The following is a 13,995-nucleotide window of genomic DNA, read 5'->3' as shown; positions in this document are numbered from 1 at the left end:
TCACAACTCGATAATCAAAGGACAAATAACCCAATTTAAAAATGGGCAAAGGAGATAAACAGACATTTCCCCAAGGAAGGTATACAAATGGCACATGAAAAGATGCTCATGTCGGGAATAGTGAAGAGCGGAGGGGATTAAGAAGTACAAATAGGTAGTTACAGAATAGCCATGGGGATGTAAAGTACAGGATAGGAAATGGAGCAGCCAAAGAACTTACACGCATGACCCACGGACATCAACAACGGTGTAGGGACTTTCTGAGGGAGTGGGGGGTGCTTAGTGTAAGGGGATGAAGGGGGAAAAATTGGGACAACTGTAATAGAATAATCAAGAAAGTATAATTTTAAAAAAAGAAAAGATATTCAACATCATTACTCATCAGAAAAATGCAACTTAAAACCACAATGAGATACCACTTCATACCCAACCAGGATGTCTAGACTCAAGAAGTCAGATAAGCCCTGACCTGACCAGTGTGACTCAGTCAGTTGGGCGTTGTCCAACAAAGCAAAAGGTCGCAGGTTCCGTTCACGATCAGGACACATGCCTAGGTTGCAAGTTTGGTCTCAGGTAGGGCGTGTGTGGGAGTCAGTCAATATTTCTTTCGCACATTGATGTTTCTCTCCCTCTCTTTCTCCCTCCCTTCTCCTCTTTCTAAAAACAAATAAATAAAATCTTTTTTTTTAAGTCAGATAATAGCAATTGTTGGTGAGAATGTGGAGAAATTAGTACACTCATACATTGCTGGTAGGAGTATAAAATGGTGCAGTCACTTTGGAAAATAGTCTTGGCAACTCTTCAAAATGTTAAACATAGAGATAGCACATAACCCAGCAATTCCACTCCTAGGTACACACCCAAATGAAAACGTATGGTCATACAGGAACTTGTACTTGAATATTTATAGCAGCATTATTAAAAAAAAAACACGAGATGAAACAACCCAAGTGCCCATCAACTGATGAATGAATAAGTAAAATGTGACATATCCATACAGTGGAACATTTTTCAGCCCAAATTAGTGAACCTTAACATAAGATATCTTTGGTAATAATGATGTGTCAATGTTGGTTTGTTGATTGTAACTGGTATGGGATGTGAGAGATGGTGGGGGAGGGTGTGGTTGAGGGGAAGGGATGTGTAGGAACTCTACTTCCTTCTCTTTTCTTTCTTTTTTTTTTTGTAGAGAATAAAGATTTTCTTCACTCTCTGAGAAAGCAGAGAGGCACGGTGTGGAGAGATTCACCAGCACTGAGGGGTGGGGGCTTTGAGTTTTTGTTGGATTATAATTGGAGTATAAAAGTGTGGGGGTGCTGTTGTGAGGCCGCTGGGCTGCTGGGGGCATTGCAACACGAGGCCGCAGTTTGTTCCAATGTTATCTTCTGCCTGTGGCTAAGGGAGCGGTTAGTCACATTCTGTTCTTGCTTTCCAGTAATTCCCAGTCCTGGAAAGACTGCCATGAACCATGTGACCAAGCAAGGTACCAGGCCCTTTCTCCAAGGGGCTTTTATTGGCTTCGAAAGTCAATCCTAATTCCTTAAGGCTTTCTGGTGACATCCCCAGTCCAGGCCTGGCCCTTTCGATTATGACATTCCAGACAAAGACTTGGTTAATAAAACCATATTTGGAAACTGGTGAAATTGTTCTGGGGAAAAAAACATGTTTCCTTATATCGATCACTGGCCATGCAGAGTGGTGCGGAGGAGGCTGTCCACAGAGTAGGGAGAGAGGGAGAAGGATTCGAGTCCTCCCCAAACCTCACAAAGACGGGGTTGGAGGTTAGCCTGGGTTGAGCTTCCGCTGCCCACTGCTCCCCAGTCTCAGGAGGTGGAGGAGAGGGAGGCATAGAGGATGTCTCCATACGGGCCACCAGAATGTTAGGGTGGTCAGTGACGTGGGCTGTGAAAGAACTCACAAAGGGAAGAAAGTGTAAACATTTTATTCGCTCTCCAAGAAAGGAGAGGGGCATGGTGTGGAGACATACACCAGCCAGAACTCCAGTTTCCATTCAGTTTTGCTGTAAATTTAAAATTGCTCTTTAAAAAAAGTAAAAAAAAAAAAAAGAACAAAGAGGGCATGCCTGGGTTGTGGGCCAGGTCCCCAGTTGGGGGCTCATGAGAGACAACCACACATTGATCTTTCTCTCCCTCTCTTTCTCACTCCCTGCCCCTCTCTCTAAAAATAAGTAAATAAAACCTTTAAAAAAGAGAAGTGATACATCAACATGGATGAACCATGAAAATATTATGTTAAATGAAAGAAGACAGTTACAAAAGACTATATTATGATCTCATTTATATGAAATATCCAGAACAAGAAAATCTATAGAGACAAAAACATTACTGGTTCCTTAGGGCTGGTGAGGGAAAAGGAGTTGGGGAAGTAAATGGGTGATAGCCAAAGTATGCAGGATTTCTCTTTAGGGTGATGAAAATGTTCTAAAATTAATGGTGATAATGGTTGCACACATCTGTGAATATACTAAAAACCATTGAATTACACAATTAAAATGGGTGAATTGTATGGTATATGAACTATATCTCAATAAAACTGTTAAGAAAAAAAGGCATTATTGAGATAATTGAAACTAAATATAGACTGTGGATTAGAAAATTGTGTCAGTATTAAAATTTTCTAATTTTGATAATTGAAAAAAAATGGACAACTGCATGAAGCAGGCAATATCATTACTTCCATTTTACAAATGCAAAAACCGAGGCAAAGAGATGTCAAACTGAAACTGGAAAAACCGGTGCGTGTGCTGCTGTCACCCACCAGACCCCGTAAGCAGAGACAGGGATGGAATCTCTACAGGCACTTTATTCAGATGGTCGGCGATCTGAGAAGACTGTGGGTTTGTACCCTAACAGACCATCCTAAATTCCATTACAAACGGACCCTTTTTATAAGAAGAACCATGTAGGTGAGGGGTTTGGAATTCAGGGGAAAAGTTAATGAGATATAAGCTGCAGAATTCTGTCATCTGTGTCCTGGCCAGTGGTCCCTCATCCTGGGGTACAATCACTCAGATACCATTGTGATGGTTTGCAGGCCTCCTGAGGCACACGGTGGAACTGCTTCCCGTCTCCTGGAGTCAGGGTGGGTCATACCTCGAGTTCCTGAAACAATAGCTTTTCACCTACATTGATTACTAAGCTTATTAGCTATTACCTGAAACTAAACATTTTCCAACATTTGAGCCCCCATCAAAATTACTTGCCCAGGACCACACAGCAGTCTGAGAGCCCACAGTTGTTACTCCCTTCGTATTTCTCTTGGCACCACAGTTTTCTCCTTTATAGCATTGTCATATTTGTAATTTTATATATTTTTTGTTCTGCAAGGAGATAAGCTCCTTGAGGGCAAGGACAAGTCCCTTCTGATTGCCACTTCTCTACTAAACAAATATTTATTGAGCCTACTTACTATAAACCAGACCTGTATGTGTAAGAGAGAAAATATCTAATACAGGTTCATAATGGGTTCTCAATAGATATTTGCAGTTTGGATGGAAGGAGAGGTGTGTGCTAGACGAAGTGGCCTGCCCAGTACCACTAGCACCTGCCCTCTTCTCACTAACCTAGCTACCTTCCCCCTCCTCTTCTCACTCTCTACCCCAACCTCAGTCTTCAGGCTCGTCACATTCTGAGACCCAGACCCATTGCACAACCCTCCATCAAGGCTATGCATGGTCTTCCCCTTTCCTGCACTCCTTCTAATGCACAATATTTGATGGACATAACATATCATCACCAGTCATTTTCTATGGATGGTGCCGCCCTGAGATAGAGACCTGGGGGCCTTGGCTCCCTCCTCTTCTGCTGTCTCAGAAACTGGTCAGTGGCAGGCACTCGGTGAAGCCGCTGCATTGGCCACAGGGGTAGAAGTGGTGGTTTCTCCATTGGCAGAGAGGGAGGACCCAGGCCCCTGGTGGGAGGAAGACCCTCAGCAGCCCCAGCTTCATAGGGACTGCCATGCCCAACGTGGTAGCGCTAGGGTGAAGCCTGACCCCTCGGCCAGGCTGGGGCTGGGCTGGCAGGGGCACACAGGCAGGTTGGCCACAGCAAGGGCCAGGCACGGGTGCCTCCCTCCCCTCCCAAGCCCAGGCAGACCAGCCCCCAGGCAGGCTGGAGGCCTGTTTGCCTTGGCCCTGGGCCAGGGCCGCCCCGCCAGTGAGTAATGCGTGAGGACTGCCTGGCTCCAGTTCAAGGGAAACGGGCTGGAGACGGGGCCTCCTCTAGCCAGATGGGGCTAGATTCTGGGGGCTGTTTCCCAGAAAGTGCCTGCTGTGTGCTTCAGGGCCTCTGCTGGGTCTACTGTCCACTCTTCTTCCCACCTTCTCCTATGTAGACAGCAAGGAGAGGCAGATCCTGAGTGCCCTGGAAAAGATCTCTGAGCATGGCCTCAGACCCCAGCCACACCCCCCAGCAGAGCCAGCCATCCCCTGTGGCTGTCAGCCACACTTCCTAAGCACCTACTACAAGTAGGGCAAGGACCTGCTATCAGGACATTCACAAGAGTTCAGGGGGTGGGGCAGGGGACAGGTGGGGAGATCAGACCCCAGGGGCTTGGCTGCTCATTCTGGAAGTACTAGTGCTGAAAAAGGCCTCCCAGTTTATCCATCCACACCCCAGAGACCCAGGTGAGGACGCTGAGGCCCAGAGAAAAAGAGTGAGTTGCGCAAGCCACACAGTGACTTGACCGCAGCAAGGTAAGAACCTATTCTCCTCCTGACCTTGGGAACCAGACCCCTGCTGCTCCAGGGCAGCCGTGACTAAAACTGCATGCTCTCATGAGGAAGGAACATCTCATGGCTGCCTAGGACATGTCTGGGTCCTCCAGAAGCATTCCCAAAGGCTTCTGTAATATTGACACTCTGCCCCTGCTAGGTAGCCTCTGCCTGCTGAGGACCCAACTGACCACCATGGTGGAGAGGAACCATGGCCACCATCACCATCGAGACTCCCAGATCTCCTGTCCCAGTGGGTTGGCTTTGCAGCCAGCCACACCCTGTGGCCCCCTGGCCTCTCTCCATGGTCAGTCTGTATAGCTGCAAACTATAGAAAATTATTCCCGCTGAGCCAAGCACAAAAGAAGAGCCCTGACAGGACCCTAGGTAAGACTCAGCAGCAGGCCAGAGAGCTTCTCTGTAGCAGGGTGGCTGCCAAAACCACACCGCAGAGTCAGCCTCTTGAGAACTCACTGGCCCCCATGGGGCACCAGATGACTCTCCTCCCCCACAGTGACATCAGCACCAGTCACCAAATACTGGACCTTGCTGTTCCCCAGAAATAGGAGGTAACCACTGTCCACCACCAGGATGAGTTTCCTGCATCCCTGCTCCCAGATTCTGACTCTAGGGCCAGAGCAAGGGCATCTGATCGGCCCATCTCAGGTCACCTGTCTACTCTGCCACTAGGGAAGCTGGAAAAGCAGGTATCTTACTCTTTAGCCTCTGAACAGATTCAAGTAAAGAGAATTCCCCAAGCCAAGTAGAGAGCCCCGGTGACAAAGAGGCAAATCAACATTAACAGATGTCCAATTGATTGCATTCTGCCACCTCCAAGTCCTTGTTTATTCCAATCTCTGCTCAGACTATCACAAGAACATATGCACAAGAAGGCTTTGGGGTTCAGTATGTAATTCTATTATGGAAGTAAAATTCTTAGCACAGGGCATGGCATTCAGATCTGACCTGGGTTAAGTGACTCCTCTTTCTACTTTCCAAGAGATGACAAGGTCGTAAGAAAGTATTATATAAAGTGATGCAGAATATGATTTATGCAAACAGGAGAGACTGGGGGGCTTCTTGGAGGAGTAGGTATTTGAACTGGACATGGAAAGAAGAAACAGATTTCATCAGCTAGAAAAGGGGGAAATGCATTTTAGGCCAAGAGGCCTGTGCAATGGGGTGGCGTGTGCCAAGTGCATGGCTTTCACGAACAGAACACAGAGCTGGGCTCTACAAAATCCGTCATACCAAGAACATGGATCAGCAAAGGCACAAGTATATACAGAGTGACCAGGAGGCCTCTGAACTGCTCAAGCCAGAGACCAGGAGTGCCTGAGCTCAGGCAGGGGCAGGGGAATGCAAATGATTTGATACCCAGAAACTTCCACATGGGAAGGAGCGGGGGGGGGGGCGGGGGGGGCGGGGGGGGGTGACTTGACTTTTGGGCAGGTGGATGTGAGGTGCTGGATTCCAAGTTCAGGGCCTCTTTATGTGATGGACATTGAAAGTCACAAAGAGCAACAGGACAGACCTTCCTTGGCAGAGGGCTCTCCACGTGGTTTGAAGCAGGAATAGTAAACTGTGTGGCGTGGGGCATGAATCCCCGAGGGGCACGCTCTGGCAACAACAGAGATGGCCCCTTAACAGCCTGCTGCAAAGGGAGGGTCAGGTTATCTGCAGGGCTTTAGTTTTGCTCAGTGGACTCTGCCAGTCGGGGCCGGAAGGGAATTGCTGAAGACAACAGAGCAGTGGCTGAGGCTGCCAGCGGATCCTTAGATTTCCTTCTGCTATGCAGTCCTCAGACATGCTTAGGGGGAAGAGGGGCGAGAAAGAGGAAGAGGAAGAGGCACTTTATAAGTGTTCAAGAAATATTAGCTACTGTTACTACTAATAATAGTCACCATCATCATTATTGTTGTTGCAAACAGTTACTAGGACTCCAGCAATTCCACTCACACACTGTCCCCCAACAGGCGTTTTGTCAGTCCCCTCAACAAGCATCAGAACAACCAAAAGCGTTTCCTTCTCCCCTTCCTGCTCTTCCTTCTTCCCCTGCCCCCTACAGACCACCCGAGTAGGCCTGGGGAACCGTGCAGCCTGAGTCCTCCCCGCACCGAGGCCCGGGATCCCAAAACAGGAGTGTCCAACCTCCTTCCCTCCCTGCCCACAAGGTAAATGAAGGCACGGCTCCACGAGCTGCTGTGTGTGCTCCTTGGGTCCCGAGAGAGAGAGAAAGGGGCAAATCCAGGGAAAACAAGACTGACTTTTTGGAAAGGCATGCATGCCACTGGTCCTGTTTTTAGAAGTAGACTCCAACTGAAATATAGCCCATGGACAGAAATGTCCAAGTCGAAAGCACACAGCTCCATGAATTTCACACACTGAACAGCCTACCGATTAAGAAACAACATCATCAGCCCCCAGGAGTTTCTCTCGTGCCCCCTACCTGACATCTAACACCGTAGATTCATTTTGCCTAGCGTGGAACGCCATGTACATGGAACGTCATTCAAATGGAGTCATAGAATGTGTCTACTTTGTGTCTGGCTTCTTCAGGTCTGTGTTATGTTTGTGAGATTTGCACTGTTGTTGTGTATAGTTGTAGTTCCTTCATTTCCATGATGTCTGCTATGTAAATAAACCACCTTTCTTAAAAATCCATTCTCCTTTTAATGGACATTTGAGTTGTTTCTAGTTTAGGGCTATTCGAATAGTGCAGCTGCGAATGTTCTTGGACCTATTAGTGAATATATGTAGGCATGTCTGATGCAGTAGGATTATCTTTAGCTTTGGTATATACTGCCAAAGAGTTTTCCAAAAATGGTCCCACCATTCTCACCAGAGAGTTCCGGTTGCTTCACGCCTTCACTCTGTTCAGTGTAAAGTGGTATATCTTTTAAATGAGTACTAGCATCTTTTAAATTCAGCTCCAATACTAGATGACATAAAAATGAATGATTTACAGTAGTGTCTGTGATATATCCAGTGGCATAAGCAAGTTGCAGGCCAATATGTAGAGCATCACTTCATTCATGAAAATTGTGTATGTGTTTATGTAGACGTGAGACCAAGTTCAGAAGGAGGGTATAGAAAAGCCCCCAAATGGTTAGCTCTGGGGAGTGGTATTGGAAAGCATAATTTAAGTGATCAGATTAAGGTAATTTTTACTTTTGATTTTGTGTTTTTCAGCATATTTCTTTTTAATTTGAAAAGAACACTGTACAAATAAAACTCTCCATCCACCATGTGCCATTCCCCCTCCACACTATTCCATTACCTAAGGCTGGAGCCTGACCCTATCTTTCTTGCTACTCCCAGCATTCTTTCCTGCTCTGGAATGACCCTGAGCAGGGCCTCTGGGACAAGTCTCCTGGGCACTGTAATTTCCCTGGCTGCAGAGTGTCATTAGAAGATCTGATGCTGATGATACAAAGCCTGACATAGCACAGATTCCAGACCCTGATGGAAAAGAACAGCCTGACACAGAGCCAGCCTCCAGGCAGAGGTACCCCTGTCTTAGTGGGACCTGGGCTTCGGGCTGTATCTTATCCTTGGGGAAAGAATTCAGAAAATTTGCTCTTTTTGAAGCTGCAGCTCCCCATGGGGGTTCAGGGCTGAGAGCAAGGGCTAAGAGCAGGACTGAGAGCAAGACCTGGCTTCTCTGCTCTACCACCCTTTCTGGGCCTCTTCTTCCTCACATGTAAAATGGGGAAATGGCAACCCTTACCTTAGAGACAACAGCAAATGCCTTGCAGAGAATGGCTGGCATATTAGCCTTCAGTAAAAGCAGGCCGTTGTTATTATAACTATGGTGGTGGTTTCATTGTTAACATAACCCACGAGGCAAAATTTTGCATTTATCTTTTGGGGGGAAATATAATAATGCACTCTTTCTTTTCACAAATATTATTAAGAAAATACAAACTCACTTTTCTTGGGGGAAAACGAATTCACCTGGAACTTAAATGCATGTATTGCAGTTGGAAAGTTAAGTAGTCATTCAACATGGATTCATCCAAGGAATAGTTTTCAAGTGTCTGCCGTGTGCTGAGGACTATTCTAGATACTGGGAATATGGCAGTGACCAGAAAAAAGTCCCTACTATCAGAGCTAAAGGAGTCAGATGATAGCCAAACCAACAAACAGATACATAGTAAAATGTTGACTGTATCTGTAATACAATTCATATAAAATGAAACAGTACTATGGGGGAAACAGCAGGCTAAGGAGAGTTACGTTATCAGATGATTGAAATGGATGTGTTCAGTCGAGCCAGAGCTCCGCTCTGGAACTTTCTCTCTCCTTGGCTGAGTGAAGAGACTGGAGGACACTGGTCTTGGCTGGGGCTAAGCTCACACTGGCCTGGGCTAGAGCTGCACTTGCTCCTGTGGAGATGCGTGATTTGAGGAGGAGGGTGGGGAGGGGCTGAAGTGCCTTGTAGGAGGTGAGAAAGTGGGGAGGCTGTGCCCTTGGAGGGCACCCCAGCGATCCTCCAAGGGCACCATTTGGTTCATGGCAATTATAACAGGTATTTCCTAGGTACCTACTATGAGCCCAGAGCTGGGCTTCGTGCTATGAAAGATTCAAGTTTAAGAGCTGGTGCCTGACCTCAGGGAACTCCGGTGATGCTGGAGATATAAGACCAATCTCCATAAAAAGAAGAAAGCTAGACAAACCAGGCCAAGCACCAGAATGTGTGGAATGGGCCATGGATTCCGCTAGAGAGACAAACCACCCAGTCTCAGCTGGGTGACACACAAGGTGCACGTAAAGTCTGCCTCAGACCCAGTGACTTTCTGGGGCAGTGATTCAGAGATGTGGGCCGTGCTCACCATATGCCTCCATCATTGCAAAACACCTTCCAGGTCCCTGTGGCAAAGGGAGAGAAAGGGAGCTGGGTCACTGCACACCAGTTTGTCAGTGCATTAGCTGGAAGGGCCAGGTGAAACCTCGACTCAAAGCCCTTTGGCCAGAACTAGTCACATGACCCCAAGCAAAATGCAATGGAGGCTGGAAAATGCAAGGTGCACATGGCAACTCCCTGAGAACAAAGGCTCTCTGCCACAAGCCATTTATTACCACCAGGATCTGGAATTCTGAGGGGAAGAAGAGTTTGAAAAGGGGGCATTAGACAGAGCAGCTGAGGCTGTGCTTTGGATAAAAGAACCCAGGTAGAGACTTAAGGAGAACTGCCAAGTGTGGCTATGCCACGTCTTGCCAGGTGACTCAAGTAAGTGATTGATCTCTTTGAGCCTCAGTTTCTTCTTCTAAATTGGGACAATCAGAGCTCCCATCCAGACTCATTAGGAAAACGTGTGTGAAAGGGCCCTGCAGCATTGAGAACTAATGTAATATTGTTATCTACCAATCAGCCATATTTTCTTTCAGGTTCAATGCAGCCTTAAGAGCTATTTTATGTCTACCTGTATGTATCTGTGTCCTACCTGTAAATCCAAAGCATAGATTGCATCGCATACTTTTCCACCAAAGTGCCCACAGTGACCTGGGACCATGCTGAGGGCAGCACTGGGTGCAAAGGACAAATCCTTCAAGTGGCTTGTTTGTTGTTCTCAATAATTCACGGCAAGTTTGCAGTCTACTACCCAACATGGGCTTGTCTGAGGGTAAAATAATGATATTCTTTCCCTCCCCCACCCCCACAACTTCTACTAAAATGGCAGCTCCCGGAATATAAAAAAAGGCCCAGGTTTATTTATCAGCTTTGCCTGACCCAGGACACATATGTTCATGAGATGACCTTGGAGCTGGGATCTGAGATCTTTGGGCTCTCAATCCCAAGGAGGGCTCATCATATAAACCCCCAAGAAGAGGCTCCCAGTTCTCCCAGTCTCTGTGGCTCCAGTGGTCACCAAACAGAACCAGCTGTGAGCCTGGCCTGGCCTGTCCTGGCCTGCACATAGGCTGTGCATCCATGCCCCCCCCCCCCGCCCCACCCCACTCCACCCCACCCCAAAGTTAGTAAATCGTCCCTGAATTAATCAAAGGCTTGTGCTGGTCCAAACTCACCAGGGGCCTCCTCCTGCGGCCACTTTGTGTTCTAGTAGATTAATTGCAGCTGGGGGAGGGGAGGGAATCCATTTTTAGAAAATCATTACTTTCAGAAGGAGAGGGGCCACTTCTGGTTGGAGAAAACTGCTGAGCAGGCAACCCAGGCCTGCCGCTGAGCACCAGGAAACCCAGGGCTCTGCCGGCTGCTCCCTGCTCCGCAGGCGGGGGGAGGCGGGGCATGCCCCCCACTCCGCAGGCCAGGGCACCCCTGTCCTCCTGCCCTCGCTACTGCCAGCCTCTACTTTCTGCTCTGGTCTGGGCTCCATTGTTTGCTGGCATTCTGAGCATGAAGGGGTCACCCCAACATGGCCAACCCCCACTGCCAATTGGCTTCGTTGACTGTCTTCTCTCAGCTCACTTACTTAACAACCCCTGGAGGATGCTGTCAGCTCCTGCCCATGCTGCAGGGAAAAAAGAAGGTTGGAGATTCCTAACAGCCACTGCCTTGAATTGAGCGTCCAGTAGATTAAACTATATGACTTTGCCATCTTTGTCGGTCAAAATGGTCAAATATTAGTAATCCCTTGTAATTTCACCTAATTCTCATATGGCCAGCTCTCCAGATATAGTTTCTCACTAATCCCTCTCTTGGCCCCACGAGGCACATATAATGCCCATTTGATGTTTCAGAAATTGAGGTTCAGAGAGGTTAAGTGACTTGCCCAAGAGACTACAGTATTCAAACCCTGGTCTATGTGACTGCAAAGCCCATGACAGTGTCTCATATCCTATGTCATGTCAGACCCCCAGACCCCGCGGCCCAACACTGGTCAGTCACTCGCTGTGCTTCTAACCAGCAGCACTGACAGCACAGACTGGTACAGGCTGGGGAGGAGGGCTGGCTAACCGACCCCTCAGGAAGCCTGCGTTTGCTGCGGGTTTGGGTGCAACTTCAGCCTCCCTGCAGGCTTCGTGTGGCTGTCTGAGGTGAGTTCCTCACCTACTGGCGGGTCTGGTTCTCCCTGCCCGCTTCCTGCTGCAGTGGGGGCCACGGGCGGCATGACACTGGGGAGCCCTTGGTGCCTATGAACATGCACAAGTGTTGGGCGTTGTTTCAACTGGTCAGCAATCACACCAGCTTGGTCTTTCCTAACCAGAACTTGTTTTAGGGAAGACATACCCAACTGAGTCAGCCCTTGACCCAGGTCTGCGCATAGAGATTAGATAGCACAGGGGTGATGCAACCTGATGCTATCAGCTAGGGGACCTCGGGCAACTCTTTCAAGCTCAGTTTCTTCATCTGTAGAATGGGCTGATGATAATGGTTATTTGCTTTAGGGTGGCGGTGGGGATTAAATGGGACAATCCCAATGCGAAGGGCTTGGGACACTGCCTAACACAAAGTCAGAAAACAACCATTGCTGGCCATTATTATTATTATTCCCAGTCCAAGCTAAACTCACAGTTCTGCCTCTTCCTCATTTATGGAACAAGCCCTGTCTGAGCATGACACCAGGAATTGCTGGGGCCCCAGCTGAGACCCCAGAGTACAAAGAATTTAGGGTTCTGTAGGGGAGATAGAATTCTACACCATTAATCTCTCTTTAGGGCAGAAATTTTTCAAAGGGGGACCAAGTGTGGGCCAAGTGGCATCCCAAAGGATGAGGCAGTGAATTGAAGAAGGAGCCGAGAGCACTCACCTAGAAGCACATGAGCGAGACACTTGCAGAGAACTGTGCTTCACCCTGTGTGCCTGGGACCAAGGGTCTGCACGTGCAGAGCAGACGGGGGTTAAAGGGTGAGATTGGCAGAGGCAGGGGCTGAAAAGCCACTTGGAATAAAGGAGGGCCAAAGAGATGCTAGAAGCCCATGAACTAAATCATTCTAGCAGGGATGGAAAAGGGAACATATATGTGAAAGATATTCAAATGTTATAATTATGAATTAAATGAGGCAGGTGAACAGGATGGGGTTTTTTTTATGACAGGGGCTGAGGACAAAGGAGATGGGAGAGTCAAGGTTTCTTGTTGAGGTAGCTGAGACATCCCCAGGTAAGGGGTGATGAAGGCAGTGATGTTGCTGTCCAGGGAGAGGGCAGAACCCTATAAGACACCCCACAATTTGAGGCGGTGAACTGAGATAGGAAGGAGGAGAAGGGGGCGGCAGGAAAACTTACCTGCAATAGGCACCTTCTCCTCTCTCCTTAACTAATTCAAACTCCACCTGGACTGGAAGTCTCCCTGCTTCGTGAGTCTCAGGTGGTGCCAGGAGCACACCACCTCTGCCTGGGCCGCTGGAGACTTGTCATTGGTGTGGGCATCTTGTCCTCCAGCGTCACCGAAGGCAGCGTGCCCACACAGCACAGTCCTGGCACCTTACGGAAGATGATCAGTGGATGCCTCTGAGTGACAGCCACTCTGGCCAGGTGAGGAGTGCGAGCTACCAGCAAATACCAGGCTTCCCCTAAGCGGTCCTCTTTTCCTGCCCACGCAGCGCCAGCCTCCTTACCAGGAGTCACACGCGCTCACCCCCAGTTTGGGCCTCTTGAAGCTGACTGTCAAATCCGGGTAACAGAAGAGGATCCAAAGTGCTCCTGCCACAGCTCCTCCCTCCCGAGTCCAGAGGCCCTGCCCAAGGAGCAGGGCCAGGTGGCAGTGTGCTGGCCCATCTTCTCCCATTTTGAGGAGTTGTGGGACAAGTACCACACTGGATTCCATCAAATAAACATCTCTACAGGGCATGGGCCAAAGTCAGCCCCTGAGCTCCCTAAGCACTTCCTCCTGAGTAGCCCTGGGCCAGGCTTTTAACCTACCAAAGCCTCCCTTCTTGCAGAGGGTCCTAGTGAGAATTAAATAATCCCCTTCAACGCTTAGCATCATGCCTGGCACCTAGTAAAGCATTCAATAAATGGTAGCTATTATTATTAAAGAGCTTCCTGGCATGCTGATGCAAGTTAGAGCAAACTAAAATGACTTTGACAGCTCCCTGAAATAACACCTCCCACTCCCACCCCTCCTCCACCCTACCACACTGGTGTTAATTAGAACCCTCCTTGGGTGTTTTCCAGAGATGGGGGTTTTACACTTATTCTGCATTGCAGAACTAGAATAAATGGAGGGCAGGGTTTCAGTTCAGCTGAGAAAAAGCAAAATGGTCTTCTGATAGGTAGTGAACTCCCCATCACCTCTAATGAACAAGCTGGACCCAGATAACCATTTGGCACTAATGCTCTGGAGCACACATCAACGTGT

This window comes from Furipterus horrens, unplaced genomic scaffold (genome assembly GCF_987537825.1).
Source record: "Furipterus horrens unplaced genomic scaffold, mFurHor1.1.pri manual_scaffold_8, whole genome shotgun sequence".
Taxonomy (NCBI): Eukaryota; Metazoa; Chordata; class Mammalia; order Chiroptera; family Furipteridae; genus Furipterus; species Furipterus horrens.
This window is presented reverse-complemented; position numbering follows the sequence as displayed.